The 13,309-nt window shown below is 58.7% G+C and overlaps 1 protein-coding gene across 1 annotated transcript in view; it reads right to left on the reverse strand.

The window, feature by feature from the left end:
* The window catches only part of LRP1 (LDL receptor related protein 1), a 76,691-nt gene extending 72,756 nt beyond the window's left edge, over positions 1–3,935 (reverse strand). The window contains exon 1 of the mRNA XM_026078236.1: positions 3,817–3,935. The gene's annotated coding sequence lies outside the window, so the exon portion shown is untranslated. The remainder of the gene's footprint in view (positions 1–3,816) is intronic.
* Between the last annotated feature and the right edge of the window lie 9,374 nt (positions 3,936–13,309).

Genomic DNA, 13,309 nt, shown 5'->3' on the forward strand with positions numbered 1-13,309 from the left:
ACCACCGAGCCTAGGGAACACTTCCTACACTCAGGAATAAGCTAACACATAAGCAAAGCCAGCAAATACCGAAAGAATTCCCCGGAGCGGGCAATGCTGCACGTGACGGAAGGCATTTCACGAGACTCCGACACGAGTACGTCACCGCAACGTAAATAACCCTGCCTCGCTGCCAGGGTGCGGAAGGGTGCACCAAGCAGCATGCCAGAGCAGCATGTGCAGCCGGGGTTAAAAAAAATGTATAGATTAAATAATAGTAATAAAAGTCATTCTCTCCCTGCCAAAAAGATAAGGAGGATGAGTCTCCTGGAAGCCCTGGTGCCGAAGTGGTGTGAGAAAAGCCTGCTTGGCAATCCTGGAGATAGCAGGTCCTCCGCCCCAGCACGCGCTGACGGGGGGGTTTGCTCCRGGTGGGAGCAGCTGAGAGCGCCAGGCGTCCCCGTCTCGTGCAGCAAGGCGCAGAGCAGACCCCTCGCTCGAACGCCCRGGGGGATTGCGCCCGAGGACTTCTGCAGCTATTGCATCGGGCGTCTCCGTCTTTCCGGTTCCCTGTTTGTGCCCTTAGGCTGACTCAAGTCTTTGGACTTAGTAGGAGCCTGGGGAAGCTGAACCGAGTCGTGCAGAAAGGTTAAGCCGATACACTTCTCCAGGTCCCTGGATCTCAGCCATCCACTTCTGATGTTACGGAGGTAACGGCTCCCCAGGAAGAAAAGCAGTCCCTCGCATTTAGGGCGCCAAAACGGCCACGACGACCCATGGATGCTGTCCCGCACGTGCCCTGGCGGAGCTGGGGGAGAGGAAATGCTTGCCTCCGATTTACGCCGTGCCACACGCTCTTATTTGTCTGTCCAGGAACCACCAGGCAGCTCCTAAACGGCCGCTGTCAGCAGCCCTGCACTCGCCGCTCCAGCGTTCCCATGCCGTTCCCGGCACCGGCGTTGCTCCCAGCAGTGGGAGCTGTGAGCCTCGGCACTGGGGAGCTGCGCAGACACCGGCTCGTCTTGCTGTCGTGCCCCAGCGGAGGCTGCGATTGCCTCACAAACAGCCACAAAGACGCTGATCTTAAGGCTAGAAAAGCTGGACACGGCTTCGAGTGCCGGGCAAGTCACCTGTCCCTCGGAGCAGGAGCGGGGTGGCGACGGATGCCTGCGCCCCCGCTGCCGGAACGCTGCAACGCTTCCCGGGCTCCGGAGGCGGCGGCGGCGGCAGTCGGGACGCAGCACGTGCAGGTCCTCTCCGCTCCACGGGGCGTGCGCAGACCTCGAAGCGGGCAGCTCTGAGCAGGAACCAGCGCGTGGGGCTTTTCCACCAGCACGATGCGAGAGCTTCAGACAGCCTGGGCCTCTTCTCCCCCTAAAACCCTGCAATCTCATCCTCTGAGGGGACAGAGAAATAACAGCCCGTGCTCTCCTGTACCTTCCCAAGCCTGCTTCTACTCCCTCACACTGCTGGGGCAGAAAGGCTGCCTCTGTGCTCGCGCCGAGGCAGCGGCATTCCTGAGGCCGGTGCCGATGCCGGCAACTGCTGCGGACGGAGCGGGCTGGCTGCCCGGCGCCACCGCCGCTCGCTCGTACGCAGCGCCTGGAGGATGCCGCTGCTCTCCCCTTCCGGGGGGGCAAACGCCAGGGTGACGCYGGCCCCCTGCCAATACTGACAAACGATGCTTTTGCATTAAAGTAAGGAAGRGAAGAGGGGGAAAAAGCATCTGAGGTTTCCCTCTACCTGTCCAGATGGATAAAGAGAGCGTGGTTAAACGAGCACAGACACAGCTAGCGGAATATGTCAATCAGGACGGATTCTTCCAGCGCAGAGGAAAGGCCTCCAAGTCCTCCTGCAGTAATTTTCCAGGGCTGCTGATTGCCTGGAGTCAGACAGCCCATCCCAGCCCCCTCATTCCTCCCGCAGAGGGGACGGTTGCATCACTTTGCCTTAAGAAATAAATAACCCTGATGCTGAACCAAAGGCTGCTTTGGATGAGACCTTTATTCCAAGTACAGCAGGAAGCAGGAGTCTGGAAGGGACTTCTGTGCCGGAGAACAAGGCGACTATACTTGCTGCTGGCAAAGAGCAGTGCGGCYGAACCCTGCTGTCCTACGGGGCCTGGCACCTCCAGGTGCTTTTCAGACGCAACGGAGCAACCTAGCACGGCTGCTTCTGCAAGGTCGTAAGGCACCGGCCTCCCCGTCGGACCGAGGGGGAGATGGAGACGCAGGGGAGAGCTGGAGGTTCATCCAAACTCGTCCCGGAGGGCAGGTCTAAGCAGGGACGAGAGCCCTGATGCCGGGTCCCGGCCGGTGCCCGCAGCACGGCACGGCAGGAGCGCTCACAGCTGGCTCCGTCCCCAAGGCCTCGCGCACGCAGCCGGCCGCCCCGGCGCCTGCCCTCGCGCACGCATGCGCTCTCCCTGCTCCAGCAGTTGGATCCTGTTTAACCCAGCTCCGTTTCCTGTTTGCTTCCCAGGAGCCAGCCGCCAGCGGAGCAGCGGGCCGAGCAGCCCGGACCAGGCAGGGAGAGTCCCGCAGCTGCTCTCCGGCAGGGAGCCGGGCCGGACACTCGCTGCCGAGGGGCTCCAACGGGCCCGGGACAAAACCAGTAAAAACAACACATGCACCCTAATGCAAACACATCTGGGGAAAGCTATTTTGCTTTTCCACAGGCCATTCCCAAAGGCACTCCCAAAGACCTTCTTCTCCCCTTCAGCCAAACCCGTGCTCCAAACACCCTTTAAATGCTGCGCAGCGGAGGCAGGAAACTTTAGCTGTGAAGGAGAGRTGCAGGCAGCAGAGCGACCCTCTGCACGCGCGCACCCGTCGCCGGACGCCGTTCGGGCTCTCGGCTCCAGCGGACAYGGACACCCTGGAGGAGCCCTTCCCGGAGGCGAAGGGCCCACCACCGGGGCTGGGGCATTTCCGACCCGAGCCGGAGGGGTTCCCACCCCTGCTCGTCGCCCCCCCACTACTGCAAACCACAGTTATTTTCTACCCCTGCTGCCGTCCCTCCGGGAGCAAGGGCAGRAGTCGGGGTCGGCCCGTCCCTGCCTCCCCACCGCGTGCCTCGGGCAGAAGGACGTGAGCCCGCGCACGGCACGACGGGCTCTGACCCGCTCCTCGCCSGCACGTTCGGAGGGAGGTGCCCAGACGACAGCACCAAGCCAGACGATCAGGGTCCAAGACTCAACCCCTGGCCCCTGCCGGAGACGGCAACGTCCACACGTGTCCGTGCTTCCAGCTCTTCTGCATCCGAGTGCACAAAGCCTCGTCCTGCGTCAACCACCCCCACCGTCACGTCCTCAGTCCTACCGCAACCACTGCGGTGGCCTTTCTCCTTCAGTTTCCAAACGTGAGACCACAGGAGGGAACCCCACAAGTTCCTCAAAAAGGGAAACCACAGCGTTTCTCCTTTCAGCAAGTCTTGCTGCACCCTCACATTCAGGAGTTTGAGCTTTTCTAATGCAAATAAACTTTGATGGGGGAGAGAGAAAAAAAATAATAAAAAGTGGAGTGATACCCAGTCCCCAGGAGGCTGTTATGTTATGATGGATCATGTCCCTCAACACAAGAGACACTGGGGGAGCAGCAGCTAGCGAGATAAATGGAAGAAACACAGATGGACGGTTTGAACATCTACCACAAATGGCCTAAATTCCCAAGCTCCCCCCCACTGCTTGCAAAAGGTGCTGTGAACTTATGGAAAAACGTGAGCTGAGGTAGGATAGCCATGCGATGATGCCTGTTCGGGACCCTGGAACAACCATGCAATGAAAGAACGAATGAAATAAAACTAAAGATAATTATTAGGAAGGAAAGTCATACATACATATATCGGGCGATTCATCCGAGCCATCGGGACAATCCTTTTCCCCGTCACAGCGCCAGCCCTTAGATATGCACGTAATCTGATCTTTGCATGCAAACTGTTTAGGGCTACATGTCTTCGGTGCTGGATGAGAGAAGAAATAAAATAATGATAATAAACAAGATCAGTTTCTTCCCAAAGACAAGTTACTTTAAAAATATAAAATTTAAATTAAGGACTAGATTGTGTTTAGTTTGATTTCTTTTTAATGGCTCAGCAAAAGTTTTTATCCTGGCATCAGATCCATCAACCTTGCCCCTAAGGAAAGGAGAAAATTTAAACTGAAGCATTAATTACACTGAGAAAACAGGAACTGAGATCCATGATGCGCTAACAGATTTTAAAGATCATTTAACTTGGATGAATTAGCTCCTGGGAGCCCAAGGCAGTTTATTTTCTATGCTAGACAGTAAAAAAGAAAAAGGGAAAAAAAAAATTAAGAAAATCCAAATGAGAACAAATTAGAAAGCAACATTTTTAAAACCACAGAGACCGCACCGCAAACAACACGCTATAGGTGCTGCGTCCTTGCAAAGGCACATCCGTGCGGGCGGCACGGCCAGCGGCTCCGGCCGGAGCTGCGGTCCGGGATGCAGGAACGGGGCCCGACACCCTGCCACTGCCAGCCCCAGAGCCCGGCATCAGCCGGCGACGTCGGGGCGCAGACGGGCAGAGCCGACAGACGGGCAGGGACGGGAATCCGAGACCCTTGTCGAATTCCACGCAGAAGCGCCAAAGTTTCCCAGGAATCTCCGCGGGACACAACGCGACCCCGAGGCAACGGTGGGCACGCTGGTAGGGAAACGCAAGTCCCTCCAGGCCACTTGAGCCAATCGGCTCTGAACAAGAGCGAGTCGCGATACTTCGTCACAGGTTGAGGCCGGGGCAACCGCGAGCATCCGCACCGGTTCCGACTGGCAGACGCTCCCCGACCCCTCGCAAAGCAGCTACCACGAGCAGCAAAGGAATACAGAGACGGCAGCTTCCTTCCACTTTTGCGTTGCTGGGTTTCATTTTTCTATCTAGACAGCAGACACCGCAAGTAAGCTCTTTTTTGGCTAATTCACAGCTGGCGGTGACTGCTCCAAACTTTTAAAAAATGCATATGTGTGTGTACACAACGCACATGCAGAGTAAGCAGAACCAGACAGCAAAGACCAAATTACAACACAGGGCAGGCAGCAAAAGTTCAAGCAATAGCTGCAGTCGAGAAGGGTCAGAATTTAAAGCATTCCTGGCTTCATCCGTGATGTACTGCTCTCCGGAGGAAGCTCTCCCGGGCAAGGGCAGCGGACAAGCACGGAGGGGGGAGCCGAGCGCTTGGCGATCCTCTTGCAAGTCCCCTGGCATTTCGCGTTTTTCCTAGAGATTCAGCTCTTTGCAGCACCCGCTTCTCTGCCGATTTCAGCTTTCATTATAAAATAGCAAGCCCGAGCCCTTGGGAAGGCAGCAAAACTTGAAAACACAAACAAATGCAACTTGGAGAATTGATTAGAAGAAAAGGCAGTAAAACACACAAATTCCCCAAACGTTTATCTTGTGTCATCCCCGGCCTTCTGCTGAATTCTCTGCTCAAAGGACCCGTTTAACTTCTCACATAACTCCGTATAAAGAGGGGTCTCCGGGTTTGTTTTCCTGCCAATCACAGCGGGAAGCGAGGCGAACACGCGTCGCCGGCCGGGCTGCCATAGCGGGCCGGTGTCTGGTCCCGGGGGTCCGGCGCAGCCCGGAGGCACCGCGTCCTCGCAGGCAGGAGTCGCTTCCCGGGAGACCTCCGGGTTCAGGTTCCTCCTGACGCCCCGGGACGGGTCAGGCCTTGACGCAGGAAGGTTTATACCCCGCCACAGCATCTGTTTGCTTACGCTGCCAGAACTCTGGTTCTTTTCAAGTCCTTATAAACATCCGTCAGCCCGACGGCTCGTCCTCACCAGCTCCGGGGAGACGCGCCGAGCCYCAGCTCTCCTCCGGAGCCTGCTCTGCCACCCTCTCTTCCCGGAGGAGCTCATCCTCCCCCTTCATCTCCAAGCCACAAGTTCACCAAATGCAAAAGTCGTTAAAAAGAAAAACCACACCAAAGGCCTGACGTTCCCCTTGGATTTCCTGCTCGCCCTCATTCTCTGAGGTTTCCAGCAGCCGCGGTGACCTGCCAGCGCAGAGGACCGGGCAGCCCCCCCGCCAGCTCCCGGGAGCACCTTCTCCTCGAAAGGGCCTTCTGCCTCAAGCAAGGCTCTGCAGTCCTCCTCCCCCCAGAAAGGGGCAGACAGATTTGCAGGAGACGCATAAATCCCCGGCAAGCGATTCCGAGTGTCCTGTCCAACATCAGCACGGTTGCTGCCCCCCTCTTGGCTGCTTCAAGCCCTGCAGGTTCGTGTCTGCGCAGGAGGAGAAAGTGGAGCCAGGGCAGGATCTTCACCCAGCTGGTTTATCTTGCACAGGGGACACCAGTCCTGGAGCGGCGATGCTCACCAGCAGGACGGGAGATGGGCCGCTCTTTCCGCAATGTCATTCCTAACTACCAGCACTGCATCTTCCGGACCGGCTGCGTCTCACGGCCCGGCTGCGGCGCGGCAGGCCGAAGGAGAGAGCAAGTTCCCCTGCGGCGTGTGACGGCTGCCCGAGGCAGGGGCAGGACACGTGGGATCTCCTGCCAGCACTGACGCCCTGCTCGCGCACTCCTTTGCCGGGCTGCACGGGTGTCCTGGCTCTCCTGGAGGAACGCCGGCCCCGAAGACGGTGCCGCTCGCCCCTGCCCTTTCCCAGGCACGCCAACGCACGGGCAGGTCTCTGCTGCTGGGAATAGAAACGGGTCTCCCACGCAAGCCGAGGCCCCGTGTTCGCTGGAGAAGCTCTCGCGCAGCCGCCTCCGCCGGGGGCATCGTGGAGGAGGAAGGAGGAAGGTCCCTTCCCCGCTCACCCACCGGCCCTCCGAGCAGCGCGGGAGCCAAATGCACTGTCGGCTCCCGCCCAGCACGTTCCCAGCCTCCAAGGAAAGCGCCAAGATGCCCCAAGGCAGGAGGACCCCGAGGAGGCGCCGCTCCCCGGGAGCCACGCTGCCCCCCGAAAGCCGCTACTAAAGGCTACTAAAAAAACAAAACAAAAAAACAACCAAAAAAACCCACACGTTTCATTTTTGCCTACAGCAAGAAATCGACACTTCCCCTCGAACCAGACTATTTCGGGAACGTGGCGAACGGGAGGTCTTCACTGCGAGCAGAAGCCAAACTACCTTCAGTGCACACACGAGCATGGCATGAAAGCCTAGGTAGGCTGGAAAGCAAACCACAGGGAAAAATCAAGAAAAACCAACTTCTTCCTTAAGCAAGCCATACTTTCCTATTGAACCCGACTCCTCCTCCTCCTCTCCTCGCTGGGAGGGGGCGGCAGCTTTTCCTTTGCAGAGGAAACAGCACTGGCAATAAATATGGACTGGAATGAGCATGATTTGCAAACCAGATGTTCTTAGAGGGGGGGAAAAGAAAAAGAGAGAAAAAATAAACCGGCTCCACATTCCTCATAGGTCTCCGTCCCCCAGCTGCTCCCCTCCCCTCCGCGCTCACATACACGATGCGGCTCGTTGGTGCAGCCGGCCAAAACACACATCTCCCGCGTGGCGCGGCATGAGCGGAGCCGGCTCGCTCCGAACCCGGTGCAGGGACGTGCATGCACCTTGCAAACCCTCCCGGCACGCTCAGCCAAGCGAGGCGAAGCGTCTCCAGCTTGCAAGAAACACTGCAGCCTGCTCCAAAACAGAGCACCACGACCGAGAGGTTTCGTCCTCGCATCCCTGCCGGAGCATCTTCCATTGCAGGTTGGCCGCGGCTCCTCTTGCACCAGGCCCTTCCTTCCCCGCTCGCGCACGACGCCTCGGCAGCCCGGTCCCCGCGGCGGCACCGCTCCCGGGCCAGCGCCCGCCGCAGCCGCGCGGATGCTCCCCGGCCCCATGGCCGCCCTTGCCGGCTGCACCGAGGGCAGAACGGGAGAATCCACCGAGTTGCTCTGGAGGGCGGAAGCCTGGCGGGAAATGGCCAAGTCTCCGGAGAAGGGAGGAGGAGGAAAGCGGCGGCATTCTGGCAGAAGGGCCGACAGTAGCACTGCCCACGTTCCAGCCCGGCCGAATTCGGCTCTGGTCCTGCAGAGCGCTCCAGGCGTTTTCCACCACCGCTGGTTTCACCGGCGCTCTCAGTCTGGCAAAGCTCCGGAGGAGCAAGAAGGAAAAGAGTCGCAGAAAGCCGGGCTGCCGTCCCTGCGCCCGGGAAGGGGGTCCGGAGGTCGGGGCCGCTACTCCCACCCTGGTGTCAGCACTCAGGACGGCGCCGGGCTGGAGAGCACCATGCTTCGAAGGCCGCTTTGCCCAAATAACGACGGGGTCACCTCGCACAGCTCCTCCGCAGCCCCGGCACCCCGTCCCACCACTGCCGCACCAAAGACTTGCTGAGTCGCCAATGAGCCAAACAAATCAGTCACCTTCTATTTTCTAATAACAGCAATACCTGTTGCTCTACATTCTCCCCTATACCATCCATCCATCATCCTTGAATTTCAGGGGAAAAAAAGAAAAAAGAAAAGCAGCGATTTATTCATTTTCTGCTTTCAAAACTTCAAATTTTCCAGAGTTTCTCTGAAGCCATGAGAGAGTCACAAAGAGAAAACGTCAAAAGAGCCCAGGCTCGCGCGCGYCTTACGGTCACCTGCGCCCAGGGGCCGGAGCCGTCTCGCGAGGCCGTAAGGCTCCGGCCAAAAGCCGTGAGAAGCAAGCGCAGCGGCCGAGACGCCTCCGCAGCCCCCGAGGACGTCCGCGCGCAGAACTCGCGAGCTCGCGCCCAACGCGCCTTCGGCRGCGGCTTCCTCGGCGCCGAGGAAACTCAACGGGCTAATGGAGGCGTTTAAAATAACAAAACCTAAATTTCAGAGTCACGTTTTTGGTTTTTTTTCAATGCGTGTGGGGGGTTTGTTGGTTTTGCATTTACATACAAGATCTCCAAACAGTTCAAATGCATTTTTGCAATTCTTCCATCTGGACCCCTCATAATGCAAGATTCAAACCAGATCCGCTGCTCCATCGGAGCTTCTATTTTCATGAATGACGTTGCTGTTAGCACGCACAACTATTCCCCTTTGGAAAAGCCACAGGTATGTGCTGTTCGTAACTTATTTTGGTTGGAGGGGGAGGGGCCATTTCAATTGCTAAGTAAATATTGACTTTAAGATACATATTTTTTCCCTTTTCCTTTCAAGTCTGTCTGCATCTGAATCATGAGGCATTAACCTTGCTTAAAAAAAAAAGAGACAATTTTGAGAAGAAAAGCCTGCCCCAGCTTCGCAAGAGAGAAATATGTGAGCGGAAGCAAAATGCCATTCATAAGAAACACGCACATCGCCTCTGCTAGCAAAAACCCCGCAGCGCGGCCGGGGGAGAATGCAGAGGAGCGCCAGGAGCCCTGGAGCGGGCTGCTCGCCCGCGGCYCCCGGGACGGGCAGCGCCTTGCACGCCCGGCCCCGCTGCAAAGGGCTCCCGGGAGCCACCCGGCCCCCGGGACGGGTGCACTGGGGACCATTCCCGCAGGAGCGGTTTCTCCGGGACCCGCCTGCCGTTTCTTTGGAAATGCATCCTCGCCTCCGCCCGGCGTTGTCTGCAAGAGTCCCCAGCAGGACGGGGCTGCCCAAGAGCCCCGTCCCCAGCAGCGAGGGGGGAAATAAAATCCTACCGCGACTCCTAAGGGCTGCTCTCATCTCAAGGAGCCCGGCGGCCACCTGACTTCAACAGATCCGGGGGGAGACGATCTGAACGCCAACGCGCATGCGGGAAGCTGGACGCACTGGGGTGGGAACGCCCCCCCCCGCCAAGGCAGCCCCTTCCCTCCCGCTCGCACCGGGCGGCTCAGCCGCCTTCAGACAAAATGCATTAGAAAAAGAAAAAAAAAWTTTGCATTTTAACCAAATTCAGAAGCCGGGAGATGTGTGTGGAGCGAGATCCCCCGCGCCCCCTCCTGCTCCGGCCCCACGGACAGGGCCTTAGAAGAATGAATTGGAAAATGGCAGGAGATGGAACCAGATGAAACAAATAGATGGCGTTTTCAGGCCTCAAAAAAAACCCAGCTTGATCATACAAAACGTGGGCAGGCTCCAGCCACGCAGCAGAGTGTGTTTCAAGAAAGGATCATGCTTTTTTTTTTTTGCTTTTTTTTTTTTTTTGCAGCTTATCTGCAATTCAAACGCAAAAAGAAAAAAAAAAAGGCAAAAAGGAAAAAGAAAAAAACCCACACAACCACCCAGCACTTGCAGCCCAAAGAAAGGGGCCGGGTGCTGGCGGTGCCGCTGGCGGCGGGCCGTGCCCCTCCGGAGATGCCCGAGCGGCGCAGGGCGTCCCTTCGCCCTGCAGCACCAGGAGGGGGGACGCCCGGGGGTCCAGCCAGGACCGCCGGCCCGAGGCCAAGCACATCCCCCTCCGCCGCTACCTGCTCAGGGGGGTTATTCCCTCCGATTTATCCCAGGAATAAGCAGCAGGGTGTTTACATGCCAGCAGCCTGGAACCCAAACAGAATAGGCTGCTCTGCACCGGGAGGCAGTTATTTATGACTTGTGGCTAAAGCAGATAACGCTCCCCCCAGGGACCGGCCTGCGTTGTGCAATAAAGCAATTGCACTTTATGGATTAATAGGCATTTCATCTGGAGAGCTGCACCACGGGCTGGACTCCGCCGGGGCCCAGGGCTGCCCGCAGCAGCCGGGGCCATGCAGGCCCACAGATGGAGCGGGGGGACCCGGCTGCGGAAATCGGGCGCTGCGTTTTGTTCCGCCTGGGACGGGCATCGGCTAAGCGACGGCTCAAAAGGACTGGAGCCGGGCCAAAACCACTGGCCTTAATTCATTAGTCAACTCAATTTCGCTGGCTTTGCAAATAAGAACTTTGTCTAAAACGGGGAAACGGACCAGAATAGCTATTGTGGAGCGGGAACGGGCAGAAAGGGCCCTTTGAGAGGCCACTCCGCCGGAATAAAAGTCACTTTTATCCCAGAATAATTAGTGTGCTCAGAGTACACTAATGATGCCCGCATAAAGGGACTTTTATTCCCGAGCTGAAGGTCCCACATGGGGGAGCTATTCCGAACGCCGCTCTGCTCCCCCACGTAAACACAACCTCGGTGCGGAGCAGGGCTGCGCCGGGCGGCCGCAACGCCCCTGGCCAGGGCCCACAAGCAGGACCTGGGTCCCGCCGTGGCCTGGAGACCCGGCCGGAGAAGCAGCAGCCTGATTTACTGCTATTCCGAGAAAACCTTGCCGGAGCAAGCGAAACAAGGCAGCACAGCAAAGCCCTGACGGCTCCCTGCTCTCCCACAAGGGCAGCGATCAGCAGCTCCTTTCCCCCAGCAGGGATTTTAGYCCTGACCTATTTGCAAACACGGCTCAGCAGCTAGGGAAGAAACATGACCGGTAGCGACGGGAAGCCTTGTCCGGGCGGGCGCACGGCGGCCACAGGGAAGGGAAACAGCCCCGTCCCCCGGCTCGCTATCGCGGAGGAGCCGGAGCCCGTCTCGGGGTAAAACCCGCCCCAATGCAAACTCCAGGCTGCTTGCAAAGCGATAGCGGCCTCGGAACGGGAACGCCGCTTCCAAAGCAGGGTGGGGAAACCCCTCCGGCTCCGGCCGCACCCGCCAGGATACTTTCCAGGCACAGGGCACATGCAAAGCGGCAGGTTCCCCGGCAAGTGCGCACTTGTCGGTGTGGGATGGGGAGACCCGGGTTTCCTCTGCAACAGACTCCCGGGAAGCTGCGCGGTGGCTCTGCACGGACCGCGGACGGCGCCTGCTGCTCCCCGGCGCAGGGACGACGACATGCGCCGAGCATGGGCAGGAGCCCTGGAGCAGCCCCGCACCGCGGGGTTGCCGAGCGGAGGGCGGCAGCAGCCGCCTCCTTGCCGAGCGTGCCCGGGCACCGCCGTGACCCGGCAGCTTTGGGGGCRGTGAGGCCACCGGCAGCTCCTCCGCGGCTCTGCCGGGCACCGCTCCGGCCTCCAGGATGCTCTGCGCATTAACCCACGCAAAAGCATCAGTGAAGGCGGGCAGGGGCTGCCGCTGCGGCGCGGGGCCACAGCTCTCATCACCCGCGAGATGCCTCCGCGCACGGAGCTGTCTGCGAGGCCCAGACCGAAGCAGGGGGAAATAGGAAAGAAAAGGGAAAAACCATGCACATGGTCATAACATCTCGGCAGGAAAAAACAAGAAGCGCGGCCAGCTGGCCTGCGCTGCTCGCTGCGCCGGAGCCGAGCGCCCGCCGCAGCAGGGGCGCCGGAGCCCCGCGGCAGCACCAGGGACAGAGGTGCAGGACGCCCGGGCCCCGGCGTCCCCCCCCTGCAGCCCGGCAGGGCCAAACCCGGGCGCAATCCCGGCAGGTGGCCCGGGGCTCCCGCCACTGCCCGGTCCGCGCTGGCGGAGACGCAGGCTGCGCCCGCAAACGGGACTTCGCAAAGGGCCTTCGGCACCTGCTCTCCTCGTCCTTGACCCTCCGGAGCGTGGGAACACCAGGGGCGAGACCCTTCCCTACGCAGCCCCCAGCTCTTTAACCCACCGCYGCTTGCGCCCTCCGCAACCGAGCCCGGATCGCAGCCCCTGCCAGACCCTGGGCAGGTTTTTAAGCAATGCGCACACACGATATCCTGGGACGCACTCCCCCCGAGCGAGGGTTAATGCAGAGACAGGAGGTTTGCACTTTAACACTCTGCTCTGACAAAGCCATTTAGCTGTATTTTAAGAGGTAAAGAGGAAAAAAAATTCTTTGGCATGGTGAAATGTCCCATCTGTTTATAACTGGTAAAAATGATTAAAGAGGAATCTGGTATAGTTATGTCTGGTCTGATTTTGTGTTCCAGACATTACCCTACCCCCTCGGCGTCTCTACCAGCGCGGTTCAGCTGCGCGACCAATTAACTACTTGTCCATGACAGCCTGGATGCTTCAAGGTGGTTGGTGCAGGTCAGGGACTCTGGTTTGCCTGTTTTTACCTTTTTCAAGTTCCAGGAAAGGAAGTGTTATGATTTTTAAAAAGCCAGAGGAGCGCAGGGCTGGGCCGAGGGAGGGTTTCGAAGGCAACGGTGGCATCCTAACAGCTGCAGAGGAGAAAACCAAGCTGGTGAGTAAGTGCAGTTCGACTGCAAATTCGCTCTTCTGCAGAGAAGACGCACTCAGGGCCACGAAAGGAGACGCTTGAGCGAACCCCTCTGGAGGGGTCGGACGCGGCCTGGGGAGGCTCCGGCGGAAAACGAGAGCTCTCCGCTCCCAGTGCGGGCGTTTGGGGAAGGCAGGGACACAGAGATGCTGAATCCACATCGGGGCCTGCTGCTGGGCTCGCTCTGCCCGGCCTCGAGCAATCCCGTGGGAACGGATGGGGGAAGCCTTTCCCCATTGCACAGGCAAGGAAAGGGGGCCACAGAAATCTCAGTTTACATATGCATGAGCAGG

This window comes from Apteryx rowi, unplaced genomic scaffold (genome assembly GCF_003343035.1).
Source record: "Apteryx rowi isolate R43461 unplaced genomic scaffold, aptRow1 scaffold_475, whole genome shotgun sequence".
In the NCBI taxonomy this organism is placed as follows: Eukaryota; Metazoa; Chordata; class Aves; order Apterygiformes; family Apterygidae; genus Apteryx; species Apteryx rowi.